The sequence below is a fragment of the Colossoma macropomum genome, unplaced genomic scaffold (assembly GCF_904425465.1).
Source record: "Colossoma macropomum unplaced genomic scaffold, Colossoma_macropomum, whole genome shotgun sequence".
NCBI classification, from domain to species: domain Eukaryota; kingdom Metazoa; phylum Chordata; class Actinopteri; order Characiformes; family Serrasalmidae; genus Colossoma; species Colossoma macropomum.
Window position 1 is genome coordinate 35,783,051 of NW_023494801.1, and position 26,528 is coordinate 35,809,578.

General features: G+C 41.9%; 1 protein-coding gene across 1 annotated transcript in view; it reads right to left on the reverse strand.

Moving 5' to 3' along the window:
- caskin1 (CASK interacting protein 1) overlaps positions 1 to 26,528 on the reverse strand; it is a 161,714-nt gene that overhangs the window by 75,132 nt on the left and 60,054 nt on the right. The gene's annotated exons all lie outside the window — the stretch shown is intronic.

Sequence of the window (26,528 nt, forward strand, 5' to 3'; positions counted from 1 at the left end):
GACTGGTGACCTGTCCAGGGTGTATCCTGCCTTCCGCCCAATGCAAAAGTTATGGCACATTTTAGGTTGTGTGTTTAATTTTTTTAAGTTTAATGTTAAATTCAGCAAATAAACAGAAATTGTGCTCTAAGATATGAAAGTACTTGTCATTCTGTAGATTTCAAACACAAACAGAAGTCCAGCTTAATATTTTCTACCTGAATCTATCAATCACCTGTCTAATATAAATGAATTAAGTGAATTTAATTTAACCTTGTTGTGATGTCAGCACTCAAACCTTTCAGGTGTTCAAACCAAAAGAGTTTCAGTTAAACAACGGCTTGGAAAACAAAACTGTCAAACTATTATTTAGACAGAATCTTCACACTTTGATGGACATGCAGATAAATATAGAAGATGAATATGCCTGAAGGATTAGCACAGAGCTGCTTCACGCTAACTAGACCTTTTTGTCTGATGTTACACAACCGAAAAATAGGAGTGCAAATCAAAATTTCAATGCCAGCCAGCGCAACTGCACATGAACTTGTAGCTGATGAATGAAGGACACTTCAGAACATCAATATCTGAAGCAGTGTTACTGATAATCAATGGCCATAGATTTCACAACTACAGTCTCTTTACAGATTAGCGAAGCGGCTAACGCTAACAGCAGTGACAGGAAGGGAGAGAGAGAGAGAAAAGCCTGCCGGTCCCCGAAGGCCACAAACACAGTTAGCACAGTCAAACAGAAGCCCGGGTCAGTGTGGAAGGATGTGGGGGAGGAAACAGCCTCTATTGTTCTTGTGTCCCTCAGGATGAGCTGGATATCAGCACCCACAGCTGATTTACACTCGGTTAGAGCTCAGGATTACAGAAACCTCCTGTCTTTAGTCCTAAGTGAAGATCTGACAGATCAAGATGAGATTTTTCACAAATTCATATTACAGAAGCAAATATTTTCTTAATGTAGGAGTCAAATCTGATCTTACAGCGTCTTATCTCCAGTTAGGAGATCTTAACCTACTCGATCAAAGTTGACAATCAGCTGTCATGTCTGTTTCCTAGCAACCGACCATAAAAACACACAGCAGAAACGTAAACACGTCATCAGAATAATGTTAAAATGTGAGTTACGCTGCCGTTAATGATGTAAAAAAAGGTCAAACAGAACTAAAGTGTGATAAACTGTGAGTAGTGAATACTGTGAGAGCGCCCCCTGCTGTTTATCAGAGCGTCGCCGCTCCCCAGTTTCAGTCTCCATTTCCCAAACGCTTTAGCCGAGCGCGCTAACGTTACTCCTCCTAATAAACAGACACACGTTCAGCTCCGTCTCCTCATTATTCACCACCATCACTGTAATATTTCATCATCAACATTAACACACGAAGGTGATCAGAGGGGCGGTGGAGATCGAGTCTGCAGCGTCTGAGATCTTTAAAATGCAGAGTTACACAGTCACGCGTGATTTTAAAGGGGTGGCCTGAGAGGCCAGTGCCAGAATCCGACTCCCCTTCATGTGCATGCAGGCATACGGACACTTTAGTGAGGGATTGACAAACACTGACTCACCACAAGCAAATATATATATATTTGGGAGGGGTTTCTGATAAAGTGCCCAGTGGGTGGAGCTACAAGAGAGGGGTTTCTGATAAAGTGGCCAGTGGGTGGAGCTGCAAGAGAGGGGTTTCTGGTAAAGTGGCCAGTGGGTGGAGCTACAAGAGAGGGGTTTCTGATAGAGTGGCCAGTGGGTGGAGCTACAACAGAGGGGTTTCTGATAGAGTGGCCAGTGGGTGGAGCTACAAGGGAGGGGTTTCTGAAGAGGGCAGTGGGTGGAGCTACAGAGGGGTTTCTGATAAGTGCCAGTGGGTGACTACGAGGGGGTTTCTGATAGAGTGGCCAGTGGGTGGAGCTACAACAGAGGGGTTTATGATAAAGTGGCCAGTGGGTGGAGCCACAAGGGAGGGCTTTCTGATACAGTGGCCAGTGGGTGGAGCTACAACAGAGGGGTTTCTAATAAAGTGACCAGTGGGTGGAGCTATAAGAGAGGGGTTTCTTAAAAGGTGGCTAGTGGGTGGAGCTATAAGGAGAAGTTTCTTAAAAAGTGGCCAGTGGGTGGAGCTACAAGGGAGGGGTTTCTAATAAAAAGGCCATGAAGTGGCCAGTGGGTGGAGTTATAAGGGAGGGGTTTCCTGATACAGTGGCCAGTGGGTGGAGCGACAACAGAGGGGTTTCTGATACAGTGGCCAGTGGGTGGAGCTATAAGGGAGTCAGGCAGTAAGTGTGAGGTACAATGGTTCTCATGCAGGATGAGTTCAGCATATTTCACAGTATCTGAGAGTTTGTATGTAATATAATCCTTTATTTCTCCCTGACCTTGACGAGGATTTATATTCATATACACTACGATATAAATATATGCTTTCAAATCAACTCCACAGCTCCTGAATGTTGTTATCGTTAATTACGTTGCTGCAGTATCTCTGATGAGCTCTGTGAATCAGCTAATTAGATCTCTTTCTCTCCACACAGCAAGTCTGCATGCAGTGGGATAAAATATGGGTCAGTACAAATAAAGCTCTCAGAAGGGAGCTAAACATTTCACTCCACCGACCCAAACAGCGCAGAACGACACATCAGAGAAACGTAATGGGCTCCGTATTATCATCCATTAGGTGGTACAGAGTGGAGACCGGCCCGGTGGGGGAAAGGCTGGTTCTCTATCAGAATTAATGAGAGATCTCAATAGTGCTCAGCAGGTTTCAGCGAGCTAGCATTTCTGCAGTCGTCTAGTAGAAGCAGTCAGGCAGTGAGTGTGAGGTACAATGGACAGCTGCACTTTCATTACCCACGTACTAAAAATATTAATAGTAACCACGTGACTTCTTTCTTAGCAATATTTGTAAGTATGATGACTCACAGAAACTCATCTGGAGCTCTTCAGTCAGAAACTGACCACTGATGAATGACTAGAAAATTACCAACACAGACTGTACATAAACAGATGAGCTACAGTCTCTAACGCAAGGGGATTTTAATAAAGTGGGGTTTCTGAAAAAATGACCACTGGGTGGCGCAACAAGTGTCAGGTTTCTTATTAAATGGCCAGTGCTATATGGTAGAGCTATAAGGTAGCCAGCTGGTTGAGCAACAAGGGAGGGTTTTCTAATAAAGTGGCCAGTAAGTGGAGCTATAAGGTGGGGTTTCTAATAAAGTGTCCATGGAATGGAGCAACAAGGGAGGGGTTTCTAATAAAATGGCGAGTGGATGGAGCTACGAGGGAGGGGTTTCTAATAAAGTGGCCATTGGGTGGAGCTATAAGGTGGGCGGTTCTAATAAAGTGTCCACTGAATGGAGCACCAAGGCAGGGGCGTTCTAATAAAATGGCCAGTGGATGGAGCTACAAGGGAGGGGTTTCTAATAAATTGGCCAGTATTGGAGCTACAAAGGAGGGGTTTCTAATTAAGTGGCCAGTATGTGGAGCTACAAGGGAGGGGTTTCTGATATAGTGGCCAGTATGTGGAGCTACAAGGGAGGGGTTTCTGATAAAGTGGCCAGTGGATGGAGCTATAAGGGTGGGGTTTTTATAAAGTGGCTAGTGGATGGAACTATAAAGGAGGGGTTTCCAATTAAGTGACCAGTAAGTGAAGCTATAATGTAGAGGTTTTAAATAAAGTGTCTACTGAGTGGAGCTACAAGGGATGGGTTTCTGATAAAGTGGCCAGTGAGTGGACCTACAAGGGAGGGGTTCCTTAAAAAGTGACCAGTGAGTGGAGCTACAAGGGAGGGGTTTCTAATAAAGTGGCCAGTAAGTGGAGGTTGGAAAGGGTCATGCAAAAATTAAATATGACTGTTTTTGGTACTTAAACCCACACAAACATTATGTAAGTAGACTTAAGTAACAACAAAATAAATTACAAGGAAAACATTATGGGCCCTTACGCTAGTAAAGCATTGGGCAGCCCTCGTAGTCTCAGTATAAAAGTCCTAAAAACAGCACCAGTATATCGACGCGCATCTGAAAGGGCCGGCGGATTGTGCAGACTCACACCTGACAGAGCGAGGAGCAGATAAACGTGTCTGAGCGTGAGAGCGTCTCTGGGGGTTTGGGACTGGAGCTGTTTTCAGGCTGATGCTGGAACTTTCAGAAGGAAACAGCCCTAATGGAAAAATCAAAGAGCCAGAAGCAGCTGTGGAGATAGAAACAAGAACAGAAACAATGAGGAGCTGCCTGGAGCTGATTGATTCAGCATATCCAGCCCGAGGAACGTTACGAGGTGAAACGGAGCGACGGCCGTCCTCGCTGACCCGTTCTAAGACTCTGACTCAGACGGTCAGACTTTAAACACAAAATCCGAAACTCTCACTTATTCAGGCTATTTCAACTGTGGCATATTTTTTGTTGCGAGTCTGTTAGTTCTGCGCACATTGATCTGATTGGCTGAAAAGCGTTCTATCCGTGTAGCTGCAGACTTGCATGTGAGTCATTCTGTAGACACCCATATTAGTTTTACTCTAAACTGTTTTTTACTCTACAGGGCGGTTTTGAATATCACCGCTGTCTCACTCTGTGGTTAACAACACTATTTCAAAGCTGATGTGTTTCGTCCTGATTGATCAGAGTTTTTGAATATTCTAATAGTCATGAAATAATTAAAGAGTAAACAGTAGATTTTTGATCCACAATTTAGCTTCTCTCAAACGTTATACATTCTCATTTTGAGGAACCATGATCTGTCTGAACTCCTTCACTAGAGGGCAGTGCAGAGCTTTGTCTCACCTGTTGATCAGATGTCCTAATCTAGAGTTTAGTCCAGTGAAGGAAAGAGAAAGACTACTGCACCCATCTAAAGGCTACCACACACCATCTAGAGACTGCTGCAGCCATTCACAGGCTACCACACACCATCTAAAGACTACTGCAGCCGTCTACAGGCTACTGCACACAATCTAAAGACTGCTGCAGCCGTCTAAAGGCTACCACACACAATCTAAAGACTACTGCAGCTGTCTACAGGCTACTGCACACCGTCTAAAAACTACTGCATCCTTCTAAAGGCTAATGCACACAGACTAAAGACTACCACACACCACCTAAAGACTGCTACTGCTGTCTAAAGGCTACCGCACACTGTCTAAAGACTGATGCAGCCATCTAAAGACTACCACACACCACCTAAAGACTGCTACAGCCGTCTAAAGGCTACCGCACACTGTCTAAAGACTGATGCAGCCATCTAAAGACTACCACAAACCATCTAAAGGCTACCACACACCGCCTAAAGACTACTGGAACCGTCTAAAGACTACCACACATCATCTAAAGACTACCACACACCGTCTAAAGACTACTGGAACCGTCTAAAGACTACCACACACCACCTAAAGACTGCTACAGCTGTCTAAAGGCTACCGCACACTGTCTAAAGACTGATGCAGCCATCTAAGGACTACCACACACCATCTAAAGACTACTGCACCCTTTTAAAAGCTAGCACACACTGTCTAAAGATCATTGCACACTGTCCATACATTACTGCAGCCATGTAAAGACTACCACACACCATCTGATTGGTTAGCATTACTGCTACTAATTGCTGATTGGTTAGTATCACTGTTACTGAATGCTGATTGGTTAGTATCACTGTTACTGAGTGCTGACTGGTTAGCATTACTGCTACTGAGTGTTGATTGGTTAGTATCACTGTTCCTGAGTGCTGATTGGTTAGCATTACTGCTAGTGAGTGCTGATTAGAATCAATGCTACTGAGTGCTGATTCGTTGGCTGATCAAAGTCATTAGTTTGTTAGTAAGTTTGTCCACTCTGCAACAATCCTAGCTTAGCCTAAACTTTGAACTCAGCATGTAATGTAAGCAATGTGGCAGTTATGAGATATTATATTCAAATTTCATGTCTCCTCCTTATTATATAGAAGTCCATTCCTGGTTTCAGGCTACCGTGATCAGGTCTGATTAAAGTGGATTCAGCATCTCTGAGGGTTCAAGCATATTCCATTTGCGCAACTTCGTCCCATTTGTCTTTTTTTAATCAGAGAAATAGGAGGTAAATGGCAGCAGTTAAGCCGCCTTCAGCTGTTCTGAGCTGCCAAAATGCTCCACTTCATAATGAGCGGCCTCAGCAGAGCATAAATCAGCTCGTTACGTCCTTCTGTCTGAGGAGCCGGACACGCTCAACATTCTGCAGCACAGATTCAGATACATTCAGTTCGGTTCACCTTTATTAGAGCCTACAGCTAGGCTGCAATAGTTCAGCCAGAAATCTGATTTACCCCAAACGTAGTCGATCAACCAAGACATGTTTGGTGTCTGAAGTTTGCTTCTTTAGCTACGAGGCTAATGTAGCTAACAAGTAATGCAAGCTTATTACCCACCAATTACCACCGTGCCTACCTAAATCATCACGCACTTGCTGAACTGTCAAAATTCCCACATAATTCAGTGTGTGAGGTGTAATCAGAGTGATTCAGAGTGGTTTGGTGTGAAATGGTTCAGATGTTTTTACAGTGGTGGTGATGGGAACCAGGGGTCACCATGACTACAACACAGATATAGACATTTCATTTACTATCCAGAACCACCAGAACCAGCAGTGGAGCTGACCTGTCAATGTGATATATATATATATATATTTATATATATATATATATATATATGTGTGTGCCATGACTAACAGCTGGTGTGGATCAAATGCGCGCAGATGTATTGCGCTCCTACATACCAACCCAAACATATGGGAACGCTTCATATACCTCAGCCAGAGAGGAAATCAGCTCCGTAACCTGCAGGATGTTTGGAAATATGCCGAAATCAGAGCAGGCAGGTGGCCGACCGCAACCTCTCAGAAACCCTCAGCTTCTACTGCATAAACGTACTAGACAACACGTGAAACCTCTTCTAAGCTGCTGGAAAAGAATCCCAGGAGGCTCCTCACAAAACCACAGCATGAACATTACATTCTTTTACAAACACAGGAGCCCAAACGGGTTCTTTGTACAGTGCCACAGAACAACCTTTCAAAGGATTTAGAAGAACGAGATGGGAGTCTTACGAACTTTATAGTTTGAACAGTCTTCACATAATGAAAAGGTTCTAGGAAGAATCTAAATAGGTATAGAACCATAGAACATTGCCCCATATATTATGTGAAGAACCTTTTAAAAGTCTGAAGAACCTCCAAATAATGTCAAAGTTCTAGGAAAAATCCTTACATTGGTTTAGAACCTCTACATTCCAGCATTGTAAGGGCACAATGTTAAGGTTTTACGCCAATTCAAGGTTTCTGCTTGGAACCTTTATACTATGTGAAAAACCTGTTAAAAGTCTAAAAAACCTCCACATAATGTTCTGGGAAAAACCCTTTAATTGGTTTAGCACTTTTAGATTCCCCCATTTTAAGGCTGTAATGGTGAGGTTCTATTCCAACTTAAGTGTTCTTCCAAGAACCTTTACGTTATGCAAAGTATCTTTTAAAAGTCTGAAGAACCTTCAAATAATTAAAAGGTTCGAGGAAGAACCCTAATAGGTACAGAACCTTTACTTTACCCTATTATTAGGCTGTAATGTTAAGGTTCTATAACAATTTAAGGATTTTTCCTAGAACCTTGCCATTATATGGAGGTTTTTCAAAGTTTAAAATGGTTCTTCTCATATTGTAAAGGTTCTAAGATGAAAAGTGCCTTGTAAGGCTATAACGTACAGGTTCTATACCAATTTAAGGGTAATTTTTAAAACCTTCACATTTTGTGCAGAACCACTTTAAAAGTTTGAAGAACTGCCACTAGGAAGGCTCTAGGAATAAGTCTTAATCTGGTATAGAACCTTTACCTTGGATCTTTAAAAAGAAGGCCTTTAAGGTTCTTTACTAAAGTCAGTGGTTAGACAGACACGACTCAAAGAACGCTTTAAACGCGTACGTGTTTTTGTTAAATGGTTCTTCTCTGTATGTAACCTGCTGTATACGGTTCTTTTAATGTATATGGTTCTGCTGTTTGTGCGTTAGAGGGTTAAAGCAGACAGTGAGAGCGGTTGTGTTGAGTGTGCGGTGGTCTCCGGCGGTCTCCGAGCTGCAGGTGACTGTACGGCAGTGTTCCTCTGCTGCTGCTGGCACATTATGTGGAAAATCATTAGTTAAAGTTTGGCCCTGTTTACCAGCCTGGCTCTGCTGAGAGGAGAACGCAGAGCGGTCAGACATTACCCAGCATGCACCAGACACACTCCACAGTACTACATCACACACTACGGCCTCTTTATTCAATACACCCTAAAGCATCATCACAGACCCGGTCAGACCACAGCAAGGCCACAGTTCTACTTTCAGAACAGAAACAACACCAATGCTAATGTTATACAGCACAAACACTGAGCAGCCGTACATTAAAGAGTGTCTCTACCCTCACTGTCCACTTTATCAGCTCCACTGACCGTACAGCTCCACTCTGTAGTTCTACAGTTACAGACTGTAGTCCATCTGTTTCTCTGCATACTTTGTTACCCTGTTCTTCAGTGGTCAGGACCCCCATGCACCCTCACAGAGCAGGTACTATTTGGGTGGTGGGTCGTTCTCAGCACTGCAGTGACACTGACGTGGTGGTGGTGTGTTGGTGTGTGTTGCGCTGGTCTGAGTGGATCAGACACAGCAGTGCTGCTGGAAATTGGTCAGAAAAATTGCAATTAGACAATTTCCCCAAATCATTCAGCCCTAGATCTAGCATAAATATGGGAATGGATGAAGCATAAGTATGTAAATGAGTGTAGTGTAACCATGGAAGTGGGTGTGGCGTAACTATGGAAACATGTAGTGTAACTATGAGAATGGATGTAGCACAACCATGGAAATGGGTGTAGTGTAACCATGGAAATGGGTGTGCTGTAACTATGAAAATGGGTGTAGTGTAACCATGGAAATGGGTGTAGTATAACTATGGAAATGGGTGTAGTGTAACCATGGAAATGGGTGTGGTGTAACCATGGAAATGGGTGTGGTGTAACCATGGAAATGGGTGTAGCACGACTATGGAAATGGGTGTAGTGTAACTATGGAAATGGGTGTAGTGTAACCATGGAAATGGGTGTAGTATAACTATGGAAATGGGTGTAGTGTAACCATGGAAATGGGTGTAGTGTAACCATGGAAATGGGTGTAGCACAACCATGGAAATGGGTGTAGTGTAACCATGGAAATGGGTGTAGTGTAACCATGGAAATGGGTGTAGTATAACTATGGAAATGGGTGTAGTGTAACCATGGAAATGGGTGTAGTGTAACCATGGAAATGGGTGTAGTGTAACTATGGAAATGGGTGTAGTGTAACCATGGAAATGGGTGTAGTATAACTATGGAAATGGGTGTAGTGTAACCATGGAAATGGGTGTAGTGTAACCATGGAAATGGGTGTAGCATAACTATGGAAATGGGTGTAGTATAACTATGGAAATGGGTGTAGTGTAACCATGGAAATGGGTGTAGTGTAACCATGGAAATGGGTGTAGCACAACCATGGAAATGGGTGTAGTGTAACTATGGAAATGGGTGTAGTGTAACCATGGAAATGGGTGTAGTATAACTATGGAAATGGGTGTAGTGTAACCATGGAAATGGGTGTAGTGTAACCATGGAAATGGGTGTAGCATAACTATGGAAATGGGTGTAGTATAACTATGGAAATGGGTGTAGTGTAACCATGGAAATAGGTGTAGTGTAACCATGGAAATGGGTGTAGTGTAACCATGGAAACTAGTATAGTCCACTGATCCATGTATCAGTGTTGTAGTTTGTACTTTAGATGGACGTTTCTCAATCAGTTCATCCTATAATTCTATTTTTATGGTCTGGATTATGACAGCCGGGCAGTCTGTAAGAGTGGGGGGGGGGTTGGAGGTTGGGGCAAAAATTGGATTTGGAACTACGCCTACGGACCAGAGAGACAATTTAATTTGCTGATTCCTTCCTCTCTCTTCTCCTTCTCTCTCTATCTCTCCATCACTGAGTTTTGGCCGGAGTCTCTCTCTCTCTCTCTCTATCTCTCTTTCTCTCTCTCTCTCTCTCTCTCTATCTCTCTATCTCTCTTTCTCTCTCTCTCTCTCTCTCTCTCTATCTCTCTCTCTCTCTCTTTCTCTCTCTCTCTCTCTCTCTCTCTGGGGACGTGCAGACCGTTTTTGTTTTGCTCTGTGTTTCTATGTTTTAATTCCTGCCTGTAGGACCTCCCTCCTCCTGCAGCGTCTTCATAAAAGGTTCGGGACACTGAACAGCTGGAACTGAGCCAACATCAGCATCTCTCCTAAAAATATCTGCTCTCCTCCCTCTCCCCCACCAAACACAGCCTGGGTCAGCACAAAACCTCTGCCGTATGTAATAAGCAACGTACAGGAGGAGAACCTGCAGCTTCTCACCTGTGGAGAACTGAGAGCGTGTACCGTAGCACTGTGAGGAGGAGGACAAATACGATCCGGGGACTCATTAAAGCTGATCTAGGATCAGATCTCCAGATTAAAAACAGAGCTTCTCAAACACTCACAGACAGGACAGACTGTAGCCCTAACTCAGCTACGCCTCACATCAAGCAACATCTATCTATCGCCAGGAGGTCGTGAGTTTGACCCCCTGTGGTGCCACCGCCATCTGTAAGTCCTCACTCAGCGTGATGCCAGCCAATGCAGATACCTGTTAGCTTCTGTAGCAGAAGAAGCGGTTAGTGTTCTCCTCCAAGCGTGTTGAGCTCCAATGACGCTGTGTTAGCAGCAGTTTGAAAAGATGTGGTGGAGTTTCAGGTGTGTTGGAGGAAGCTCTTGTTAGCCTTCACCCTCCCAGTTTAGTAGCATCACTGGACACGGCTCAATTAAAGTAAAATTTGGGTATAAATATGTAATTATTCAGCTCTTAAGGACATATTCACACATTTATCTCTTATAGTCATTTTCTCTTTTACTTCTGCTCTCTATTTATTGGTCTATTTGTCCCTTAGTTAAATGTCTTTCTTTCTTTGGAATGTTTGTTATTAGTGGACTCGTCTGGTCTGGTCAGTATGTTAAACATTACACGTGCGCTCACCAAGAAAAACGTCTTTTATACACACTTGGTACAATTAAAGCTGCAGTTGGTAATTTTGTAGAAACCAGGAAGTGTAAACTAGTTTTTGAACCCCACCCCCCACTCTTAGCGTTCCCTCCAAATCCACTCCCCCAAAACACACGAACGCTCACGGCCTGACTGCTCACGACAGACAGCACTGGAGCTGGTCAAGACCCATATAGACTAACATTACATAAACACCATCAAACGCCCCCTGCCCAAAACTACAATACAGACATTGTTGAACACACAGATACACATACAAGATAAACACAGCCAGCTACCTCACATCTACAGCTTAGCTAACATTATGAGGCTGCCTATTCGCCAGCTTCTCGTTCAAATTTTCCCCTTCCACCTTAAATGGTGATTTCAGGCTTGTGCTGACATTAGTGTTGGACTAATACATAACGTAGCTACAAAAGCAGCTAGCCACATCGGCTACATATTTCAGTAAAATGACAAATTCTCTCATAAACAAAACACACAGATAATTACCTGTCCAACAGAAAAACAGCAACCTTGACGTCACTTTCCAGACCATCAGCACCCTCAAGATTTCAAATGTAAAATTTTCCCCTTCCACCTTAAATGGTGCTGCAGGTGCCTTCTGGCACCAGCGCACCTTTAAGGTAACTGGTGCATCATTTAAGGTGGAACGGAAAAGTTAAATAAGAAGCAGGCGAATCTGCAAACTTCAGCCTCTTTGAAAAATAATTTGAAAATGGTTACTTTTCAAAGATTTGTGACCGCAGTAATGATTTTCTCAGTACATCAATCTGTGTGGTAAAACATTAATCACCAGTAATCAATATTACATTATGTTTCTACCTGATATTATTTGGTATAATTATGATTTTAGGACGGTCATTCTCTGTCATTATAACCAGCTCTGGTGCTGTCTTGGCTAAAACTGATTCCAGCAGCAGTCAAGAGTCAGGGTCAAGTCCAGAGGACCCTGAGTCGCGTATCACTAACTGATTTATGAGACAGTACGAGCAGCGAGGCATCGAGACAGCTGATTTCAGTTTTGGACACTGACAGCATTTGCTTCTGTAATATGAATTTAAGAAAACCAGACCTTGTCAGACTTTAAATCTGCCCCAGAATGCACTGATTCAGTATTTAAAATTGTTCTCTGATGTCTGAAGGTCTGTGACTTTGGTCGGGGTGAAAAAGATGCAGCTTTATACGCCCATTTACAGCCTTATGATTTGGCCCTAGAATGAAACGAGCTGTTTCCCTTTTTTGGGGGCTCATGAATAATCAGATGAGCTCAGCTCTGATTGGCTGGTTTACAGTGAGGCACCGCCATGACTCACACAGAAGACAGCATGTGGAAATAAACACAGCAGGAAAATAAACTGACCCTCCGTGTAAATAAGCTGGTCCTCAGACTGTTTAGTTAGCTATGCTAGTTACCTGGAGCGTGCTAATAGCTAACGTTAGCTACACAACAACACAAAGTAAATTAAAGTTGTTAGCTCACTATGAAAATTCCAGTTCAGGATGGTCTGAATTCAACCAAAGCATCACCATTAGCTGGGAATTCACAGCAAATAGCCAACTTCACCACATGACTTCGATGAGCCTCGTTCACCAACCGATCTTAAGAAGACATTTCTTCTTAAAACCCACTTAGGGGGGCTTTCAGGAAGATTCTGACATTCACCAATGATGGGATGAATAGGGAAGAACACTTGCGAACTAAGGACCTTCCTCAACAACAAATTTAACCCTCTACTGCATGAATTATTACTTAAACAAAATACAAATTTTAATGTGTTTTTGTTATTTAAAATTTAAAATAATAGAAACATCTGAAAAAAAAAAAAATTTAAAGTGGGGTATTTGGTAAACTGTTGCCATGTGGCAGTAATGCGCAATCGTACCATAGCACCATAAAATTCTCGGAAAACATCCTTTTATTGAAAATAACACCACACAAATCCAACTTATACGTGGTGAAATGTACGACCCAATATTTACAAATATCAGAAATTAATACAATTTCAATTGGTTTTTGGAATGTATGGCAATAACAACATCATAATACGAATTTCTGGACATCTGATGATCCTGTCAAAGCAACGACTTTGACAGGAGACACTCAAGCCATTTGAACGTTGTTACTTCGTACTTTCCGCACAAACAGAAAATGGACGCTTTTAAGATCACATTTGACCGACAGCCGATTTGGTCAGACTCTGAAGATGAGACGACACTAAATTCCCAAACGGTCAGTTGGTCTGTGTGGAGATGGAGAACGAACAGCCGGCTGTGCAGCGAGTGGGCGGAGCTCGTTACTCTGACGTAGCAACGAGCTGCTCGTTAAGGAACTATAATTTGGTGAAGGAACTGCGAACATTAAAACATATTAAACGCCGCGTTCACGGCCCAGTTTATTAATTTATTACTGTATTTATTTAACTGTTGTATTAAAGCAGTAGAACACTCGAGGAGTGTGTTATCGCCAATAACATCACAGCTGTGATGATCTACGGCGACCAAATCACAGCCGTGATGTTATTCCACGATAACACACTCCCTCTGGGTTCTACTGCTTAAGTAAAAGACCCTTTTTCCACAATTAAATAGGAAAACACACAAAAAAAGATTTTATATTACTGCGTTTTAGTAAAATTGAGATAGAGTAATTGTTGCCATATGGCAACACCATGCAATAGATTTTGGTATACTATTTTTATATCATTATTCATTATTTAATTACTATTTTTCTGTAATGTTTACTCGATCTGAGTTGTACTGGTGAGACAGGACAGTAACGTCACATATCGGCCTAATTTTAGCCACAGAGTACAATGAAGTCGGCTTCCTATCCACCAGCTTCTTGTTCCAATACCCGTTTCACCTTAAATGGTGCAGCAGTTGCATTCAGGCAATAATAACTGCTACAGCATTTAAGATGGAATGGGAAAATTTTAACAAGAAGCTGGTGAATAGGAAGATGACTTCAGGTTCATCAGTGAACACAAATAAGTGCTTCTTCAAGTGTCTCTGTGGTTTTAAATGCCTGTTTTTCAGATCAATAAACAGAAATAATACAATATGCTTATTTCTCATGAGCCTCGTGAGTCCCTTCAGAATTGTTTTCAAGCAGCTGTTCAGCTCTGTGACTTCAGTGGCAGATTAATAGTTCCGAACATGCCCCCCCAATGCCAAACTCACTCCTACACCCTTGAGTTCCATGTACTGAACTCTGCTTATTCAACAACACCATCGTAAAAACAGTTTTAGCAAAAAGAAAATAAAGTCTCAGTCGTCATGACGACTAAAGCAGACCGGCGCACTGGGATATTCACAGCCGATGTCCACACTTACAGATACCAGAATGTATGTGAAGGGTGTGTCCAGTGTTTCTGTATTGTTTTTCTACAAACACACTGCATCCTGTAGAACTGTAGTGGGGTTGCTAGGCAACAAGCATCTTCTACCTCTTCCTACACATGTGCACACAGATTAACGCAGGGCACCCACACTAACACAACACAAACACTGTATCATTAGATTACATAATAATAATTGTTATTCATTGTTATCCATCTTCATATATATTTATATTATATAAATATAAACATCTTTCTCATTAACCCACACTCAGTCTTGGTCTCTGGCTGTGTCTGAAACATAACCTCTGTTATTCAGACAGTATTCTGAGGCAGGTCGGCACTCAGTCGTGTCCAAACCCGATGTGTGTATAAACGCTGCCTGCTGTGGTGCCTCAGCTCGGCCGTTTTTTGGAAGGCAGTGTAGATTTGTATCCTTCCCTGCCTACGTTACCCATAGTGCTGTGTGTCAATGCCAACACAGTCAGGAGGAAAAAGGCACCAGCACAGCAGAGGAGAGAGACCGGACTGCGTACAAAATCAAGGTGTTTTACAACTGTTTGCTGTAATTTATGGAGAATGTTTAATTTATGTACAACTTCACATTTTGGTAATAAAAAGTTCTGGTTCTGGAACATGTTTACCACAGGAGAGAAGGCAGTGCAATGTGTCTAATCTGCATCCGCAGTGTAATGTTTGTAATATGCTATGTAATCTTTGTATTCTGCAGTGTAATATATGTAATCTGCAGTGTAATGGAGTGTATTGTTTATAATATGTGGTCTAACGTTTAATCTGGAGTGTAATGGAGTGTCCTGTTTGTAATCTGGAGTATAATGTGTCTAATCTGCAGTGTAACGTGTCTAAATTCCAGTGTACTGGTCCAATCTGTAGTGTGCCTAAATTGCAGTGTATTGTGTCTAATCTGCAGTGTAATGTTTGATGTAGGGGGATCAGCTGTAGTGTTGGTGAAGAAGAAAACATGACTGACAGCTGCTTGAGATTGATGTGACACATTTAATTCGATTTTGACAAGACTGTGTGAGGCTAAATGCCTTCAGTACACACACACACACACACACACACACACACACACACACACACACACACACACACACACACACACATCTTCTCTGTCTGTTCTACAGTTTCTCATTAGGCTGAATGAATAACTGACTCTAAATGTAGGTATTGTGATATAAACTGAGTCTGTTCTACAGTTTCTCATTAGGCTGAATGAATAACCGACTCTAAATGTAGGTATTGTGATATAAACCGAGTCTGTTCTACAGTTTCTCATTAGGCTGAATGAATAACCGACTCTAAATGTAGGTATTGTGATATAAACCGAGTCTGTTCTACAGTTTCTCATTAGGCTGAATGAATAACTGACTCTAAATGTAGGTATTGTGATATAAACCGAGTCTGTTCTACAGTTTCTCATTAGACTGAATGGGATTTTTCTCAGGATTCTGTAAAGCTTGTTCAACATTACAACAGTAGCTACACACCAACACATTTGTGGGTGGATCCTGGAGGGGGAAATCTACCTCAGCTCAGAGTGGGGATCACAGATTATCAGAGTAATGCAGCAAAGCCACAACCAGAGACACAGAAAGATGCACTGAGACACTACAGAGCTCACATTGTTCTGAAGCCAAAAGGAAGTCAGTTAAAGTCCGGCCAGCATCAATTCATTTCCTATAAATAGACACTAACGCTTTTCCGAATTGGACAGATTCCTTTTAAAGCTCCTAAATCTCATGGCAGCATCTGCAAAAATAACAAATGCATTAGAGAAAAAAAAAATCCATTTTGGCTAAAGAGAAAAAGAGGGAGCCAATCAAACGTCTGTTACATAAGGAGAAACACAGAACCGGAATATTCAAAAGTATTTATACAAGTAAGAAACTTTACTGAAGCTTTAGAACCAAATCCAGCCGTCCAACTCCTGAGTGTAGCTTTGTGACGTCTGTTAGTTGACATTTATGGATAACTGTGTCACTCAGCGTCAGAAACCATATAATTGGGTCTATTTGCACACCGTGTGCATGTACTAAGGATGTTATATGCTTCAAGGGTTCTTTAGTAAAGAACACAGTTCTACACAGAACCACGAACACTCCAATAACCCTTTGCGTGATTAAAGGGTCAGTCTTCAGATTGATGGAGAAGTGCTGTAGATGGTTCTATACAGCACTTAAAGGGTTCGTCTATTGTTATGGTGTCAAGCTTGTAACAACAGAAGAACCCTTTTGGATGCTATGTAGAACCCTTTCCGAAAAGGTTCTAAATAGAACCATTTACAGCACATTCATGCACATCTTCCATCAACCTGAAGAACCCTGTCTCCAAGCAAAAACACTTTATTCATGCAAAGGGTTCTTGGAGTGTTCATGGTTTTATATAGAACCATTTGCTTTACTAAAGAACCCTTGAAGAACCATCTTTTTTAAGAACATAGGCGGTCAGTGCTTGTGTGTTCCAGAAACACTAGCATTAGTGCAAATACAAATAAACAAGTAAAACCTCCGTTCTGATTTCCTTTTCTAAATCTCTCCTGGATGAAGTCTAGTGTTTACACTCACTATCCAGTAGGTTAGATTAGATTACATTAGATTACATTAGATTAGATTAGATTAGATTAGACTAGATTCAAATTTACTGTCATTGTGCAGAGTTCACTGCGATGGACTGGCAACCTGTCCAGGGTGTATCCTGCCTTCCGCCCAATGACAGCTGGGATAGGCTCCAGCACCCCACCGCGACCCAGAAGGATAAGCGGTTTAGATGATGGATGGATGGATGGATGTGCAGAGTTCAGGTACAGAGCCAATGAAATGCAGTTAGCATCTAACCAGAAGTGCAAAATACAGTATTATTTACATATAAAGTGCAGGAGGACAGTAGACTGGTAAAAAATATAGATACGTAAGTATAAATATAACATACATATATACAGAGTGAGTGGAGAGCGTACAATGAGGTAGTATGTCCTGTGGGAGGAGCATATTTTAAAAAGTATGCAGAGTAAACTTGTACAGTCACTGTCGGTGCAAATATGAATAGTGCAGTAATAGACTGTGCAAATATGAATAGTGCAAAAACACTAGGAAAACATATAGTACAATACCTAGTTTATGTAATCAATCATTCAATAAATTAATGCAGTTATGCTGATGGAATTGTACAAATCCCAGTGATGGCTGGAGTGCAAGAGAGCGAGAAGTCGGGAACCAAACCTGGGTTCTAACTGTTTTTGTCTAATCTACATAATAAATAACTTCACTACCAAACAACACATTACTTTATTTCTATTTATTTACATTTATTATAGTGTTATATATCAGACCAAACACATTATATGCTATATGGAGTGTTGTGCCTAAAGAGCATCAACCTGTTTCAGACATAACAACATCAAATAAACGTTCAGATTACACTGTCATTGTATTTTTATTAACCGAAAGTCATGTTTGTGTGGTGGGTGGAGGGGCATTAATTGTTCTAGCACTTTGTCCCATAAGATTCTAGTTACACCACTGATCCTCATCAATCACAAGGCTGACTGAGTTGCCCCACATAGCTTTATCAACACTGTGTTTCCCTACAGTCTCCGGAGACAAAGCTAACCACCAAGCGAACGCCGACCTAGTCAGCATAACTATCAGGCTAGCTCATCTGCCTGTCACTCATTCATCTCTGTTTGTTCTTCTGTCTGTTCATTCATCTGTCCATTTGTTAATTTGCTCGTAGAGTAGCCTACAAAACAACCGGTCTATGTAGAATATCTTTCACTTTTTTACTGATACCTTGTTTTTTCCTGGACGTCTAAAATGCCACTCGATTTCAGTGTCATACAAACATTTTTAATATTTCACACTGTTCCCTGGGACTTTAACATCTTGACAGTTGTCAACGGTAATGAATAATTTAGCAGAGTTAGCGTGGCCTGCTAGCCCAGCTTCTTGCCTCACTTCCTCTGGCTGATAATTTTCCCTTTAGGTTCAGCACCATTACTAAATCAGGAGCATCAGACAGTCTGAAAGACACAAATGCTTTTCAAAGAGAGCCGAAATCGAGAAAACATGAAACTGGTCTCGACTGCATTGTCGGCTTGACTCTGACGTTCGCTTTGTCTCTGTGTGAACCGAAATTAAAAGAACAACAGAAAAGTACACTTAGTTCAAGTGAAAAACGCCACAGTCTGACCAACAGCAAAACAACCCCCCAGTCTGATCCACGGCATAACAGCCCCCTAGTCTGATCCAGAGCAAAACAGCCCCACAGTCTGACCAACAGCAAAACAACCCCCCAGTCTGATCCATGGCATAACAGCCCCCTAGTCTGATCCACGGCACAACAGCCCCACAGTCTGATCCAGAGCAAAACAGCCCCACAGTCTGACCAACAGCAAAACAACCCCCCAGTCTGATCCATGGCACAACAGCCCCCCAGTCTGATCCAGAGCAAAACAGCCCCACAGTCTGATCAACAGAAAAACAGCCACACAGTCTGATTTACAGTAAAACAGCCCCATAGTCTGATTTACAGGAAAACAGCCCCACAGTATGATTGACAGAAAAACAGCACCACAGTCTGATCGACAGAACAACAGCACCACAGTCTGAAGGTAAGCAAAAGAGCCCCTACAATCTGATCTGCAGCAAATCAGCCCCAAAGTCTGATATGTTGCAAAACAGTCCCATAGTCTGTTCCACATAAAAACAGCACCACAGTCTGACCAAAAGCAAAACAGCCCCACAGTCTGATTCACAACAAAACAGCCCCACAGTCTGATCTATTGCAAAACAGTCCCACAGTCTGATTCATAGCAAACCAGTCCCACAGTCTGATTCACAGCAAAACAGCCCCACAGTCTGACCTGTTGCAAAACAGTCCTAGTCTGATTTACAGCAAAACAGCCCCAGTCTGATTCACAGCAAAACATCTCTACATTCTGACTCAAAGCAGTACACCCCCACAGTCTGATGTACAGTGTCTGGAGCTCCAGTTTCTGCTCTCATTATCTGCCCCTGATGGTCTGATGAGTGCCAAGCCTTCAGGGCTCCAGGGAGGAGAAAATGTACTCCTTAACCATTTAAGACAAAGAAGACTAACTCTTTAACCACATTTGTTCAAGGTATAATGCTGAGGGCTTGTTTTTGTTTGTGCAAAAACAGTTTTCTGTTTGGCATAAAACCCAGAATAAGGTGGCGATGATTTCAGAGCATCAGAGGCAGATGGTCAGAGAATATCTGTTATATATATATATATATATATATATATATATATATATATATATACATATATATATATATATATGCAGCACACAGTAATATAGACAATATAACACACAGTCTGCCACAGAATCTGGCCAGGATTTTATTGGCATCGTCTCAAGCATCATTGTTGCATGCAGGAAACTTATAAGAACACTACAGACATTACAGTCAAAAACACAAACATATGCACAAGTGGCCTCTTATACAGTACTGTGCAAAAATAAGAGACCACCAATCTTTTATTTAATTCTCAGTCAAAACAGCCATAGTTCAACTACAACTTCAACAGCTAAATCTACTGTCAGCTGTGTGAGTCAGTGAGTCTCTCTTTACCTTCATTCCAGCTTCCATTCTTTTCAGGAGACTCACTTTCAGTTCCTCAAAGAATCTGCAGACACACCTCCAAAGTTCAGTCTCAGAAGCTGGTTTAGCATCCAAGTAATTACTAATTCAGACTCATCAATCCATAAAATCTTCCTCTGTATCTCAGACGCTGATTTGCCTGGAAATTAAATAGACGAAAAGGGTCTCTGACTTTTGCACTGAACTGCAGGCCTTTGCGTTCTAAAAGACTTGTAAAGTTAAAAGGTCAGTGGGGGTTCAGAGGTGTTCTGTGAGCTCCATGATTAAAGAGACTGTCATAAGTGTGATGTGGAAGGCCAGACTGACCAGTGCAGACAGCAGCGTACAGCCTGTTTCCTGATTTAATTAACAAGCGTCCTCTCTGCCTCCGTTTTCCTTCGCGTGATCGCTCCTTTCAGCACATCTGGACATCCTAAAGCACATCTGGATCTCCTGCCGCTTCTCCACAGGCGGCCACAGATGGGCTGGAACGGGGTCTCCGCAATTATGGCTGTTTTACATTCTATGTGAAACTGCGTTTAACAGCATGAACCGTGTTACTGTATTTACCCACAGAAGCTCCTCACTGGAGCGAGAGTAATGCTTCTAATTTGCTGATTTTGCTCATCTTTAGCTCTAGCAGTGACAGATAACAAGAAGTAGTTACCAGCAATACATTATTAAAAGATTTTTTAATAATTTTTCTTTTTTTTGGGATCTGGATAATGTATAACGGTTAAAATGCTACATAAGGTTCCTTTTGGTGTAACAATCCAAAGATGCTCTGTCAGGTTTCTAACACAGTCTTTAGTAGCGGCACTCAGGAAACATGGACTTATTAACTTCAATATCATCTGAAAACCACGATATTTTTTGAAAATACTGTGATATTTATTTTTATCATTATCAGCTTGCACTGTGTTGGTATATAAAGCAGTGCTGAGGTGAGTGGAATGAGGAGCAGAGCTGATTAGTAATGAGTCACTGATCAATATTTACTCCGGGAGACGACCTCTCGCCGTCTGTCTGCAGAGGTCACAGTCTGCTCTGTTTAGGCCTGCGTCCAATGTCAGTTCGCTGAGTTACTGCAGTCACACAGGAATATAGGCTGCCACTCCCACTGCCCAACAATGATGCTCCCACCGCCCACCATCACCACTCCCACTGCCCAACAATCACACTCCCACGGCCCACCATCACCACTCCCACTGCCCAACAATCACACTCCCAAGGCCCACCATCACCACTCCCACTGCCCAACAATCACACTCCCACGACCCACCATCACCACTCCCACTGCCCAACAATCACACTCCCACTGCCCACCAGCGCCATTACCACTGCCCACAATGCCACTTCCACTGCCCACCAATGCCACTGCCCACCGCCACTCCCACTGCCCACCAAGGCCACTCCTACATCCCCTCCAATGTCACTTCCACAACTCTAATGCTGCCCACCAACGCCACTACCACTGCCCAACATCACTCCCACGGTCCACAAACTCCACTCTCATGTCCTACGGCCCATCAACACCACTCCCATGGCCCCTCCAACATCACTCCCACGGCCCACCAACCAACGGCACCCCCCTGCCCACTAATGCTGCCCACCAACACCATTCCCACTTCCCACCATTGACAGTTAACATTGTGGGGTCATCAAAGGTTGTACAACAACAACGAGCAGCAGATTTTTCAACAGGAGTGCTCTCTGCCTCAGTGAGCTCATTTTAGAGAAGCCAGAGTGTAAAACACAACCTTTTTGAATAATTGCTTTGCCTGTTGTAAGTGTGGCGCACTGACCTGCTAGTTAAGTAGCCTTTAGCTGGCCAACAATCAACTTACAAACCTGAGATGGTATAAGGGTAAACGGTGAGGGGGAGAGGTGATGAGGTCACAGACAGAGTTAAAATGGAGGGTAGATGTTGCTGCTCGAAGATTCCACTGTTAGCATGATTGCCAAATTTGGTAATGTTTTGCAATGTTGACAATTTTGTGAAGAACAGTTTCTCATTCTTCACTGAAACGTTCAGAGTGTGTTTGAAGGAGGGAATCTATCTGGAAGCAGCATGTACATCTACTCTACATAGACCATCAGAATACAGTCGTTCGCCAGAGGTGTAGACGTCTCTCTCAGGTTCATATTGGAGATAAGGCCCGTTCATCGTGGCTGTAAAGCAGCCGTTTGTGGACTCACAGACGGGAGTGTTAATCAGCGTGTGCATTTTTAGCCCTTCATAAATAAACTCTGTTGTTCTGCTGTCAGCGAGTCACAGTCACGTCAGCACACTGAGGGCTTTAGGACGGTCTGTCTGTCTGTGTGTCTGTAGGCCCGTTTGTTTTGTTTGTGAGGTGTAACTGCTGCTATTGTTCTGTGATGGATTTTACTCCAGAGACGGCGCTACGAACGCACAGCGGCCATTTAGCGTCAGATTTTGTACAGATTTGCTGCTGTTCTCCACTTCATTACCGCCGGTAAACACTGAACAGCCTGAGTTATTTCTACAAACACACCAGGAAACAAGCCCTGTTCTAACTGCGTAATGATCTCATCATCCAATCATTACCGAAACCATTACTACATTCTCCCTTCGCTAACGTTTAGCAGCGGCTTCCCGCACTGCGAGCTTTCTGTTTAAACTATAAAAGTGCACTTCCTGAAGAAAACGCATGGCTGCGCATCTTAAGCAGTTGCCAGACGGTCGCTAAGTGGCTGACAAATGGTTAGTATTTAAGGTGGTTACTAAGGTGTTGATAACCAGTTGCTAAGGTATCCCAGCTGGTTGCTAGGTGGTCGCTACGGTATCGCAAGCAGTTGATAGAGTGTTCTTAGGCAGCTGCTTTGGTATCCCTGATGGCTGCTAGCGTGTTGCTAGGTCGCTGGTATGCTAGCCCACATGGTTAATAGGGTTTTGCTAATGGACTTGTATCATCATTATATAAGCTGGGTGCCCTCAATTCATTCTTATGGGAAAAAAACTGTCATTTAACAGTGACTGAACGAAAACTGTATAACCAATCAAAAAGCTGTATATATGCACACCATTCCCAGCCAGACGGAACGAGACGAGCAGTCAAAAATGTGGGAGAAGCAGAAGAAGAAGAAAAATATACCATCGGATAACAATAGGGTGGCACAATCAGTAATTACTGGGGAAAGTAATGAAAACTTTAGCACAGTTAGCAGATCCTGCTGGTAGTTTGCTTCCTTAGCTTTTCACTGGAGCTACGGATGGCTAATGTAGCTAAAAATGCAAGTTTACACCTTATTAGCATTAGCATGGTGCTAACTGCATAGCTAATTCATCACCTAAACTGTGTGGAGTTGTTCAGCATCTCTAACAGACTTTATTACGTGTTTTCTGACACTGTCATCTATAAATATGGACAAAAATATGGACAAAATTCAGTCTTTATGATGCTACTGGTTTTAGAAGTGTGTCAGCTTTAGGTCATCAATGTTATAGATTAAGATTAATTCATCTGATATTTCAGCGTTTTTCTGCACGATTCAATGGCTTAGATTTAATCAGAGAGATTCAGAGTGGTTTGGTGTGAAATGGTTCAGATGTCTTTACAGTGGTGGTGATAGGAACCAGGGGTCGCCATGACTACAACACAAATATAGACATTTTATTTACTATCCAGAACCACCAGTGAACCTACACGAGTCTTCTGAGTTTATATGGAATGTTGATGATGGAAAATAGTGCAAATAATACGTTTTCTTTGGGGACTATTTTGCCTCACAGCGCCCTGCATGTATCCCTCCACCATGAATGGAGTTTAAGGTCTCAAAACTATCATAAAACAGTGTTTCGAGGGAGCGGCGCCCTCTTCTCACGCTGGGGCTGAATGTCAAACGGCTCCCTGCTCCCTACATAGTGCACTATGTGTAAATACTGGATCCTGCAGCACAACAGAGCAAAGTACAGCTAAGAAACAGTCATTTAGGATTCAGACACATCCACACTCGATAAACAATGCACTGTTTGGCTGTAGAGGCTAGAATTTCCAAACTTTCATAGCTAGAACACTATTTAGGGAGTACAGAGCTGTTTGGGATTCAGCCTGGGTTTGACACGACTCCAAACATTTGAAGTGTGTAAAACATTCAGGTGACATTTTTAGACTTTTATACTGCAGTTTTACAGTTAATCAAACCATAAGTGCTTTAATTCAAGCCTGTGATGTTAATAATGCAGCCTGGTTCTAGATAAGAACATAAGTTATCAGCCCCTCAGTTTAAACAGAACCGGGTTCTTTCTTTATCAGTACACCCAGTGCTCCATGTGAGCAGCACTAGAGTCAAAGATTATTCATTAACAGCAGAAAGGGTTTTTCGTGACGTGGCGCAGTGATACAGAGCTCAGTTGATGTGAAGTGGTCAGTGTGCACATATCAAGTATTCGAACGCAGCTCAGCCAATCAGCCATTTGATTTATAAGAGACATGACTGTGGGCATGACACAATTGGTTGCCGTACCACACATCAACAATCTGACTGGTCGCCCCTCAGCTCATTTGCATAAATTTCGCCCAGAATGAGAGAGAAAGCAGAGAAATTACAGTATTCATAAGTGGTTAGATGTGTCGGTTATATGTAAATTATCAAAAATATTCACATATGTTCTGCTTAAAATGTCAGAACCCGAACTTAAAACACCACCCCTCGTCCCTGGAAGTGGACGTCTGGTTCCTATCACCACCACTGTGAACAATTCAGACTCGGTAAGTTTCTCTAGAACAGAGCGTTTCACACCAAACCACTCTGAACCACTCTAAACCACTCTGAACCGCTCTGAACCGCTCTGTTTACATCTTAACCAGTTAATTATGCAGAAATAAAAAACAATGAAGAAATCCCCCTTTAATAACACAGCAGCTGTCAACAGTAATGAAAAATGAAAAGCTTAGCAGAGTTGGTTTAGCCTGCTAGCCTAGCCTCACGCCTCGGCTCCTCTAGATTCAGCAGCATCTCTAACTCTGGAGCCGCAGACAGTCTGAAAGACACAAATACTCTCCAAAGAGAGCGTGAAATTTATTAGACGTTAAGCTGTCTGCGATTCTGGCTCCACTGTTTTGCAGCTCTGACGTGGACGTTCACTTTGTCACTATGCAAACCAAAAACAAAACACAAACGAACCGCAAAGTGGACTCAGAACAAATGGAAAATATAAATTCCTCATAAATTTCCTCATGCATTGGCTGGAGGTTACATCTCAGTGACTGAGACACTGTGTCCCAGAAAAAAGGAGCAATCCAGACGCTTCCATCAGAAAACAGCTGTGACAGAGCTGACCAGACCCGGTCACCAAAAAAACTGGTGTGTGTGTGTCTGTAACTAAACCATTATTATAAGTTTCAGATAACTGTTCTCAATAGTTTTAAATCAATTTGGTTGCAAACAATAATAATATTAATTTAAAAAATAAATTATCAATAAAACTGATTATTTAATAATAAAATTGTGCTTTACAGAATTCAAACAATGATTAGGAATCTGTAAGAAAGATTTCTGTCCAGACTGATGAACTGCAGAAGATTAAAAAATGAATGAGAAAGCTGTAGAACATCTTCAAAGAATTATAATAAAATTAATATCCAGAATGAAATTTAATAAAATTAACATCCAGAATGGAGTTCTAATAAAATTAATATCCATATAAAAGTTCTAATAAAATTAATATCCAGAACAAAGTTCTAATAAAATTAATTTCCATATAAAAGTTCTAATAAAATTAACATACAGAATGGAGTTCTAATAATATTAATGTCCAGAATTAAGTACTAATAAAATTAATATCCAGAATAATTATAATAAAATTAACCTACAGAATAAAATTCTAATAAAATTAACATCCAGAATGAAATTCTAATAAAATTAACATCCAGAATGAAGTTCTAATAAAATTAATATTCACAATGAAGTTCTAATAAAATGAACATCCAGAATGCCTCATATTTCAAGAGTGCTGATCAAATCTGGAGGTAATTAACTCATCAAAATGACTGTAATCAGAAAACTACAGCAGCAATAAAATGTTTTCCTATGATGAATATTAATTAAAATAATAATAATATCTGGTGTCCAGGTTATAGTATTTCACACTGTGTAACGTATTAATATTTATATAATAACTGATGAATGGTTATGTTATTAGATATTAATAAATCAAACTGTTCACATTATATCAGTTTTTTCCTTAAGACCCCCTCTGGACCACCCAGACTGAAGCAATATAATGTGTATGAGAGTGGAGGGGGAAGGGTGGGGGCTGTTGGGGTCTTCATGCTAAGCTGTATTGCTTCTGCTGCATTCAGAAAACAAGCAGGTTGGACTCGTCGGCGTATAGAAGGCTTTTTCTTTATTTTTATTATTAGAATAACCGAATGTATTAAAACTGTGCACACAATTTAGTTCCATTTCAGTTCTTACCCTCTTGAAGAGATTTACAGCTAAATAAAAGACCGTACTGTATATT